The sequence below is a fragment of the Saccopteryx bilineata genome, chromosome 11 (genome assembly GCF_036850765.1).
Source record: "Saccopteryx bilineata isolate mSacBil1 chromosome 11, mSacBil1_pri_phased_curated, whole genome shotgun sequence".
In the NCBI taxonomy this organism is placed as follows: domain Eukaryota; kingdom Metazoa; phylum Chordata; class Mammalia; order Chiroptera; family Emballonuridae; genus Saccopteryx; species Saccopteryx bilineata.
In genome coordinates this window covers 53,201,876-53,212,761 of record NC_089500.1, presented here as the reverse complement: position 1 = coordinate 53,212,761, position 10,886 = coordinate 53,201,876, and the positions used below count along the sequence as shown (strand labels likewise).

The 10,886-nt window shown below is 40.1% G+C and overlaps 1 non-coding gene across 1 annotated transcript; it reads right to left on the bottom strand.

The window, feature by feature from the left end:
• Positions 1-2,892: 2,892 nt before the first annotated feature.
• LOC136315830 (small nucleolar RNA SNORA33) lies at positions 2,893-3,027 on the bottom strand. The gene has a single exon (XR_010727608.1). It is a non-coding gene; the product is annotated as a small nucleolar RNA SNORA33 (small nucleolar RNA).
• Between the last annotated feature and the right edge of the window lie 7,859 nt (positions 3,028-10,886).

Sequence of the window (10,886 nt, the reverse complement as noted above, 5' to 3'; positions counted from 1 at the left end):
AACAACTAGGCTTATATTCTATTAGTTACTATGACTACGGCTCTAATTCCTTTCATTAATTACTTAACTGTGTTCCTATTATGTTATATGTTTGCTTATTATAGTATCTCATCATTTTAAGAGCCAGAGATGAGAGGAAGGATATTCTAGATTATTAATTCTTGTTTATCCTTCAGATCTCTGATTAAATGTCAGTTCTTCAGGGCAATCCTCATTGTCCCATCTCTCTTTACCACAGAACTAGGCCCGTTATCTCATAATAAGCAATTATAGGATTCCATCGTTTTCCTTATTACCACTTAATCACGATTAGCATTGATATATCAGGATGTCAGCTTTCTTGCTGGAATGTAAATTCCATGAGGGCAGAGATCTTTATTTCGTTCACTGATGAATACTAGATCAATGCTTGGCACACATTAGGTACTAAACAATATTTGTGGAAAATAAAATGAAAGCATTGCTTACCTTCTAGGTATCCTTTGCTTTTGCATTATTTTAATCTTAAATTGATGTGGTTTTTACTAATAACTATTCACTTTGGGGTTTTCAGAATAAGAAGAAAAAGAGACAAAGACTTCTTTTGCACATGAGTTTTATGCTAAGAGGACACTCTTGGTTGTGTAGAAACGCCTAGTGGTGAAGATGCTTGGTCCTGGGACCTCCCTGCTGAAGGCATCTTTCTTTCATCCCCTCTGCACTCACAGGGAGCCTAAGCCTCTTCAGTGACATCTGAGGGGAAATCAGATGAAACTAATCAATAGATTACCCAAGTAAAGCTCAGGATAAGTGACAGATCCTATCTGAGGGGAGAGGATGTTGTCCAGGAGAGGTGTAACCATATAAATTGAGGATGCAGATTTTCAAAGGCAGGTAGCACAATGGTGATGGAGTTGAGAAGCCATTCCTTTCACATCATTCGAGGTAGATACTGCATGGCTGGCAGTGGGCAACTTGAACCTGAATTAAAGAATTAGACTCATCCCATGTGTATGATAGCAATCAGTTTACAGAAAAAATTTTTGCTCATTAATGGATTATGCCAACCCACTTCTAAAGTTAAAGGCAAATTACAGATGAAATCAAACAATACCTTAGCTTTATGCATAAAATTCAATCTACTTGTTTACTTATGTTGTGGTTTGTCCTATGTCATAGCAGTGCAGTAAGCATCAAAGGCTATTGAGCAATCTTAACAAAGGTGCCAGGTTTCTCATGCCAGGGAAATGTACCTAGTAAGGATTTCTTAGGCAGATTTGAAAAACAAAGACATTCTAGAGGTACAAGTGTCAGAGTTTAGAAACTACCTATCTTGTGTCATCCTCCATTGCTGTACCGTTCATGTGTGAAGAGCTGACCCATTGGGAAATTTCAGTTATTTATGAACTAAAGAAGCAAGAATTAGAAGGTGGAGTTGTTGCAAATACTGGCTCCCTAGTAGTCGCAGAGACTGTTCCTGGGGCTGGACCTTGCTCTCAAAGTGCCGGGCTCCTATGACTGGTCTTCCAACGTATTCCACAGTATACACTGTTTCCTGCATCCAGGGCCCAGCCAAATCAAGAGCTCTTCTAGAGAGACCTATGACCAGGGCTCAGGGGAAAGGGCAGAGTGTGCACGATAGCCTCTTCTGACCACTGTGTCCCTGGATATAGAAATCTGTTTTAAACAAAGTCAAGGTATTCAAATTGCTTAATTGAGCTAGTTTAATTTAAATTAGGTAAGCTTCCAGTGGTTGTTGGGAAAGCCAATTGCTAATGCACCAGCAAAGCTAGCCGAATTTCAGTCACCTTGTTGGGTCCAAACATGGAGTTGCTGCTCACTAGCTTGCACTCTGCACAGTAGCTCTTGACATGCTTTCTTCCTGCTATCCCCTGCTGGATATTTCGATGCAAATGTAGTATGGCATGTGTCGAAGTGCTGCTTTATATTTGACCATTTCATCGATGCAATTTTATCATTGCATATTAGACACACTGCCAAACCTGCTCTCTCCACAAAGGCGGATTCCTCTGTCCAGTCCTGCTGAAAAGTATGATACTCCTCATCTTTTTTTCTTTTAGTCATCTTCTTCATCAAAAGGGTTTCTGCAGTTAGGTAGCTGACTACTTAAAAGGAGGGAAGTTTACTTCCTGACCTCACAAGGACCCATGTACGTTATGCATTATCCAATAAAAATTTGGTGTTGTCCTGGAGGACAGCTGTGATTGGCTCCAGCCACCTACAACCATGAACATGAGCGGTGGGAAATGAATGGATTGTAATACATGAGAATTTTTAATATTTTTAATGTTATTACTTTTTTTATTAAAGATTTGTCTGGGAGCCAGATGCAGCCATCAAAAGAGCCACACCTGGCTCACGAGCCATAGGTTCCCGACCCTTGGTCTATATGATTGATGGGGTCCTTTTTTCCAGTTGAATCCAACCCTGTTCCAAACTAGGAAAAGTAGTTTATGTGCTGAGGAAAAATAACAAATTGATCTAAAAACCAATCCAGTAAAACTATTCTTCAAGAACAAGGGTGAAATAAAGACATTTTTAGATAAACACAATCTAAAGGTTTATTATTAAAAGATCTCACAGTAATGAACTTTTTAAAATTTTTTCATTTATTCATTTTAGAGAGGAGAGGGAGAGAGAGAGAGAGAGAGAGAGAGATGAGAGACAGAGAGAGATAAGGTGGGGAAGAGCTGGAAGCATCAACTCCTATATGTGCCTTGACCAGGCAAGCCCAGGGTTTCAAACCGGTGACCTCAGCACTTCCAGGTTGACGCTTTATCCCACTGCGCCACCACAGGTCAGGCCTGGTAATGGACTTTTTAAAGTGAGGTAGCTATTTGTATATATGTTGAAATGCAAATATTGATTCTGTAAAACTATCTAATTTTTTTTTCTTATAGCCATTTTCAGGGACCTTAATGACTTTAAAATGTCTATAAGGCTCTTAACATGGCTTTACTATTGCCAGCTTTCTCCAAGTTTCTGCAGAAACACATAAAACTATCTAATTTTAGAAGAAAATGGCTAAAATTAAAATATTATATACTAATATTTACATTGAGAAGAGTGGGATCAGGGTTAAAGCATTTTATTTTATTTTTTAAATCATTTTTTCTTTTTCTTTTTAACATTTATTAATTTTAGAGTGAGAGAGGAGAAGAGAGAGAGAGAGAGACAGAAACATTGATCTGTTCTTGTATTATATAAGGTCTACCGGAAAGTTCTGTCCGTTTTTGGAATAAAACAAAATACAAATTTTTCTTACCGTCAATAAACTTTATTAAATAATATAATTGCCATTATTATTAATGATTTCTTGCCAGCGTGAGGGCAATTTGTATATCCCATTTTTGAAAAATGTTTTATCTTTTGATACGAAAAATTGAACAAGTGCTTGTTTGATATCTTCTTCATTTTTGAATTTTTTGTCCTTCAAAAAATTTTGTAAGGACAAAAACAAGTGATAGTCGGAGGGTGCTAAGTCCGGGGAATATGGTGGATTCGACAGACATGCTTCTGTAGTATTTCTTCCTTGTTGAAATTTGTAAAAAATACAGTGGCGTAAATGAACTTTATCAGTAGCCATGGGCACACTATTGCTTCACACATAAGACTAATGTGAATCAACTTTGTTTTAGTTAATTTGCTATGTCAGTATGTATACATTAAGTGATAAAAATAGAGAGGCACACATATGCCAAATAAACATGTGTTTACGTGTCGAAACTTGTGATAGAAACGGACAGAACTTTCCAGTAGACCTTATATATGCTCTGACCAGGGATTGAATCCCCAACCCTTGTGTATCCAGGACGATGCTCTAGCCAACCAAATTATATGGCCAGGGCAATAATTTTTAATTTTTCAAAAGCAGTTGACATGCAATATTATATTAATTACAGGTATACACCCCAGTATTAGACATTATAAAACTTACTAAGTGAACATAGTGATAAATCTAGTACCCATCTGAGACCATACATAGTTATTAGCATGTTATTGACTATATTCTCAGTGCTGTACTTTACATCCCCATGACTATTCTTAAACAAATTATTTGTACTTCTTAATACCTTCACCTTTTTCACTCATCCCTCTAATGCCCTTCTCATTGGGCAGCCATCAAAATGTTTGCTGTGTCTATGAATCTGTTTTTGTTCTTCTTGCTCATTTTTAAATTTTTGATTCATTTGTTGATAGATATGTATTTATTGCTGTTTTATTATTCATATTTTAATCTTTTTTTTCTCCCTTCCTCCTCTTCCTCCTCCTCCTCCTCCTCCTCCTCTTCTTCCTTCTTTAAAAGGACCCTTTAACATTTCATGTCAAACTGGCTTGGTGGTGTTGAACTCCTTTAGCTTTTTCTTGTCTACAAAGCTTTTTATTGGTTCTTTGATTCTAAATGACAGTTTTGCTGAGTAGAATAATTTTGGTGGTAGGTCTTTGCTTTTTATCACTTTGAATATTTCTTGCCAATCCCTTCTGGCCTGCAAAATTTCTGTTGAGAAATCAGCTGACAGTCTTATGGGAGCTTTCTTGTAAATAACTAACTGTTTTTCTCTTGTTTTTAAGATTCTCTCTTTGTCTTTAACCCTTGCATTTTAATTATGATGTGTCTTGGTATAGGCCTCTTTGGGTTCATCTTTTTTGGGATTCTCCGTGCTTCCTGGATTTGTATGTTTATTTCCTTCACCAGGTAAGGGAAATTTTCTGTCATTATCTTTTCAAATAGGTTTTCAATTTCTTGCTCTCTCTCTCTCTCTTCTCTTTCTGGCACCCCCATGATACAAATGTTGGTTTGTTTGAAGTTGTCCTAGGGACTCCTTACACAATTTTAAGTTTTTTAGATTCTCTTTTCTTTTTGCTTTTCTTATTGGATGTTTTTGCTTCCTTATATTTCAAATTGCTGATTTGATTCTCAGCTCTATATACTCTATTGTTGATTTCCTGTAAATTATTATTAATATTAGTGAGCGAGTGAGAGAGTAACTGACAGACAGAAAGGGAAAGAGATGAGAAGCATCAACTTTAGTTGTTCATTGATTGTTTTCTTATACATTCCTTGATTGGGGGGCTTCGGTCAAACCAGTGTCCCCTTGCTTAATCCAGCAATCTTGGGCTTCAAGCCAGTGATTTTGGGCTAAAACCAGTGACCATGGGGTCATGTCTATAATCCCACAATCTAGCTGGTGACCCTGGTTGCTTAAGCTGAATGAGCCCATGCTCAAGCCAGATGAGTCTATGCTCAAGCTAGTGTCCTTGGGGTTTTTAAACTGGGGTCCTCAGTGTCCTAAGTCAGAGCTCTATCCAATGAGCCACCATCTGGTCATGCATCCTGCAAATTATTTTTATTTCAGTTGGTGTATCCTTCACTTCTGACTGGTTCTTTTTCATGATTTCCATGTCTTTTTTTATGCTATTGAAGTTCTTCTTTATTCAACCACTCTTCCTCTAAGTTCATTAAACATCATCATAACCAGTATTTTGAACTCTGCATCTGGCTGACTGCTTGCCTCTGTTTTGTTTATTTCTTTTTCTGAAGTTTTGTTCCATTTTTTTCATTAGTGACATGTTTCTTTGTCTCCTCATTTTGGCAGCCTCCATTTGTGTGTGTGATTTTTTATGTAATAGGTAGAGCTGCTATGTCTCCCAGGCTTGGTAGAGTGGCCTGATGTAGCAGGTGTCCTGTAGGGCCCAGTGGCACAGTCTCCTCAGTTACCTAAGCTAGGCACTGCAGTTGTGTGGCCCTGTCACTCTTTGAGTGGGCTATGTACACCCTCCTATTGTAGTTGAGCCTTGATTGCTATTGGCACATCAATGGGAGGGGTTTATCCCCAGGCCAGTCAACTGCAAAGCCTGGCTGGGACCACTGACCAACTTTGAGGATCAGCTGTGCAGGGACCTGCCCTATAGAGCAGGACTTACTCAGTGGAGCCCCGGTGCCTGTTGAGTCTACCCCTCCAGTGTGTTGCTGAGAAGGTGGTTGAGTGGTGTTTTGATGTGGTCTGAAGCTGTCCACCAGGTGTCCTGGCTCTGGGGCATCTTGGGAGGTGCAAGCTAAGGTTAGACACCACCTGTGGTCAGCCCAGGGCCACACAGCTTATGAGATAAACATTGGAATTTTGGGGAGACAGAGGAGGGCACCTAACCTGTGTGGATTATGGAAAGCTTCCAGAAGGAGGCCTGGATCTTTTTTGGAAGAATAAGTAGGAATTAGCCAAGTGAAGAGGAAATATGAGTAGGTCCTTACAGGCAGAAGGAAAACAATGAAGACCGACAATGTGATCTGCGGCAGCCTGCTACTTGTGTTGGGCTAGGAGGTGCCCAGGAAAGGCCAAGCTGTGAACCACTACCGTCTGGTGTCATTGCCAGACCTCAGGGCACTTCGCAAGAGGTACATGGCACACAGAGGCCCGATGCTGCTTATTTGAGAAATTTTAGAGGAGTCTGAAGCAGGAACTTATACAGGCCATTTGTATGGAAAGGGCACTGGGAATAGCATCAGGGGGTCCACGGTTCGGTGGGGCAGTGTCTCAGAGAATCACCAGGGTGGGACAGACAGTGATAGCTGGGTTGATGGATACTCAGATATGGTGCCTGTCTGCTGGCTCTGTATATGTGGGTGTGCATGTGTGGGGTGTCTCAGAAAAGGAACAATAGTCTCTGCCAACACTTCTGTCTGGAAGAAATCTGCCCCCTCAGCTCTGGTGCTGATGCTAGACAATTCAGTTCCTCCCCTTATGTCCCTGGTACTAGCTACCTAAGGAGCCCTAAAAATTCTGTGCGTGAGCCCACATCGAACTGCACTGAATAGGTATGAAACTGGGAGAGTTTTCCTTTTATTTGGTGCAGATTTCACATTTCTATCGTATTTTGTTGCTTTCCTGTGACCAGTCAAAAGTGCACCATGACTTTACAGACACACTGTACATGGCGTTCATGGCTCTCTCAGCCAAAAAGGTTCCCGACCCCTGCTCTAAAGCCTTCATTGGAATTTGGACATTAGTTCTAGCTCTATCTCTGAGCAACAACAGAGACATTATTTATAATGTAGCCATTTAACATATATACCTGTACTCAAAAAGTCTTGTATATTTTTTAAAAGTTTTATTTTTCAGGTGAATAAAAATACACTCTAAGAACTCTAAAAAAGAAAAAGACAAAAATCTCAGAGTTAAAGCATTTTAAGGATATATTAATGTTGGAAAGAGGATAACGATGTTAATATTGATTATATCTAGATATAGCTAAGAGTTTTTTTGAAAATATGATAATGGTGTGATTATGTTTAAATCCTTAATTTTTAGAGATACTGTATTTTTTGCTACATAAGACGCATCTTTTTCCCCTAAAAGTGGAGGGGAAAATGCCCGTGCATCTCATGGAGCGAACGTTCATTTTTTTTTTTTTAGCTGCTGTGGGGCGCTGCACTGGTAAACATATGTAGAATGAGTGCCAGCAGGAGCATAATCATACCTGCCACAGCGATGTGCAGAACTCCGGCATCTGCTGAGTGATTGACAGGTTCTGGTTCCACAGTTGCATGCAGTGCAGGAGGGAAGGTGTGATATTGTCTGGGCACATTCATCTGGCATCCTCAAGGGCAGATGTGAGAGGCGCACTGCAGCAGTGGAGGGCTGTGCTGCAGCTGCTGGAGCTCTGTGTGCAGTGCTGACATCACTTGCTGCCCTACTAGTGCTTGACCAGGTTAGAGCATATATTAGCAAAACCACAAAAAGAAAAACTTTAAAGAAGTGAAGACTCATCTAGCTGTAATTCTTTGGGGTCTTAGCAGCCAGTTGCAACCTCTTGACATTTCCATCAACAAACCATTTAAAGTCTTTATGCGAAGAATGGAACAAATGGATGGCTGCTGGTAATCATGATCTGACACCAGCTGGATGAATAAAGAGACCCACTATCACTCAAGTTTGTGAATAGGTGAAAACATTATGGCAGTCAGTGAAGAATGAAACCATGGTATGGTTATTCAAAAAATGTGCCATTAGCAATGCCTTAGATCAGGGGTCCCCAAACTACGGCCTGCGGGCTGCATGCGGCCCCCTGAGGCCATTTATCCGGCCCCGCCGCACACCCAGAAGGGGCACCTCTTTCATTGGTGGTCAGTGAGAGGAGCATAGTTCCCATTGAAATACTGGTCAGTTTGTTGATTTAAATTTACTTGTTCTCTATTTTAAATATTGTATTCGTTCCCATTTTGTTTTTTTACTTTAAAATAAGATATGTGTAGTGTGCATAGGGATTTGTTCATAGTTTTTTTATAGTCCGGCTCTCCAACAGTCTGAGGGACAGTGAACTGGCCCCCTGTGTAAAAAGTTTGGGGACCCCTGCCTTAGATGGCACTGAAGATAGTATCATATATGAAAATAGTGAAGAAAATGATACCAGTGATTGTGAGCAACTGAGCTTCTTAAATTCTGACATTAGTGATGATGAGTTTCTGGACAACTAGAAGAGTATTTGATCATTAAAGTCTCTTATCATTTGCCTGACTAGGCGGTTGCACAGTGGATAGAGCATCAGACTGGGATGTGGAGAACCCAGTTTTGAGACCCTAAGTTCACCAGCTTGAGCGTGGGCTCATCTGGCTTGAGCAAAAAGCTCACCAGTTTGGACTCATGGTCACTGGCTCAAGCAAAGGGTTACTCAGTCTGCTGAAGGCCCGCGGTCAAGGCACATATGAGAAAGCAGTCAATGAACAACTAAGGTGTTGCAACGAAAAACTGATGATTGATGCTTCTCATCTCTCTCTGTTCCTGTCTGTCTGTCCCTGTCTATCCCTCTCTCTGACTCTATCTCTGTCTCTGTAAAAAAAAGTCTCTTCTCATTTGTTAATAACAGTGCTAATGGTTGTTAATACTGCTGTTGAGCTTACATTGTTAAAATATTATTGTGGTATATTTTATTAAATATTTTAATACACCATTTGGTTCAGAATATTTTTTTTCATATTTTCCTCCTTAAAACCCTAGGTGCCTCTTATGGCCAGGTGTGTCTTATGGAGCAAAAAATATGGTACATACTGAAATAATTTCAAGGGAAATGATGTTTCTGAGATGGGCTTCAGAATATCTGGAGGTGGGAGGGTGGGGGGTATGGGTGCAGGTGGAGATGAAACGAGATTTGCTACAACTTAAAATACATGACACTGGATGAAGGATACACGAGGGAGTGGAATTTATCATATTATTTTTCTAAATTTTTATATGTTTGACATTTTTCATTATAAAATATTTAAATATAGAATATATAATTTCTTTCTTTTTTTTTTTTGTATTTTTCTGAAGCTGGAAATGGGGAGAGACAGTCAGACAGACTCCCGCATGCACCTGACTGGGATCCACCCGGCACGCCCACCAGGGGCGATGCTCTGCCCACCAGGGGGCAATGCTCTGCCCCTCCGGGGCGTCGCTCTGTCACGACCAGAGCCACTCTAGCGCCTGGGGCAGAAGCCAAGGAGCCATCCCCAGCGCCCGGGCCATCTTTGCTCTAATGGAGCCTTGGCTGTGGGAGGGGAAGAGAGAGACAGAGAGGAAGGAGGGGGTGGGGGTGGAAAAGCAAATGGGCGCTTCTCCTGTGTGCCCTGGCCAGGAACCGAACCCGGGTCCCCCGCACGCCAGGCCGATGCTCTACTGCTGAGCCAACCGGCCAGGGCCAGAATATATAATTTTGAAGAGTATCTATGCACACACAACAAAAGATGTGTGTGGCAGAGACAATGGTAGTTTTCAACAAACCCTGTTTCATTATATAAATTCTTTTAAAACTCAAAGTAGTTCATTGCATTCATTCAAACATTCATTTATAATCAAAACCAAACATTTATTTATAAAATAAGCACTTGAACCTATGTATAGTTTCTACTATGTGCTAGTAGAATGCTGGGCATTCTGTTGAGGTTCTCGTAGTTACTGAGGGAAACAAGTGGATGATAATCCAATGCAGTACTGACAATGATAGAAATAAACACGGGGAATCTTGGGAGACAGGGGAGAGCACCGAATCCTGCGTGGATTATGGAAAGCTTCCAGAAGCAGGCCTGGGTCTTTTCTGGAAGAGTAAGTAAGAATTAGGCAGGTGCAGAGGAAATGTGAACAGGTCATGATAGGCAGGAGGGAAAACATGAAGATATCCTACTAGGAACATGAGGGAACAACATTTGTGGCAGGGATCTAGGTAGTTTAATTTTGTAGGAACATGAAGCACAAGGCAGAGACTGATGAGACCGAGTTAGTCGACAGAGGACAGATCAAACTTATAGGACAATTTAAAAGTTATTGGGATCTTTTACCATGTAAAAAATGTGGCATCGTTAAAACTTTTAGCTTCTTCTTTGGAGAGGAGTGACATAGTTATGTGCTTAGTGTTGCATTCTCTCCAGATAACTCTGGTAACTATGTGGTAAATCAGGGGTTAACTGACCTTCCACCTGTTAATTAAAACAAAGCCACTCCCATTTATTTATACACGGTCTATGACTGGTTTCCCATTCCGAAGACTAGGTTGAGTGGGTGTGAAAGAGATGAACTTAAATCAGACGAATATAAATAAGCAGATGAATATGAAAGCGTGAGACCAGGAGACCAGTTACCAATATTATTGTAATAGAGTGGTCCCCCGTTTATTGTGGGGGTTAGGCTTCAGAACCCCCTGTGGTGGGTGAAAATCTGATCTGTAAAGTAGTAACCTTATATTTATTCTATTATTGATATATATTTTAAGGCTTTATTTTGATTTAATATTCTTTTAATATATTTTTATATTGTTTTCAATTTTTTAGGTTAGAAAACCCTTATTTTACCGCAAAAATAATTAAAATATTAAAAATACCTATAAACCACAAAATATCATGATATAGTGAAAGA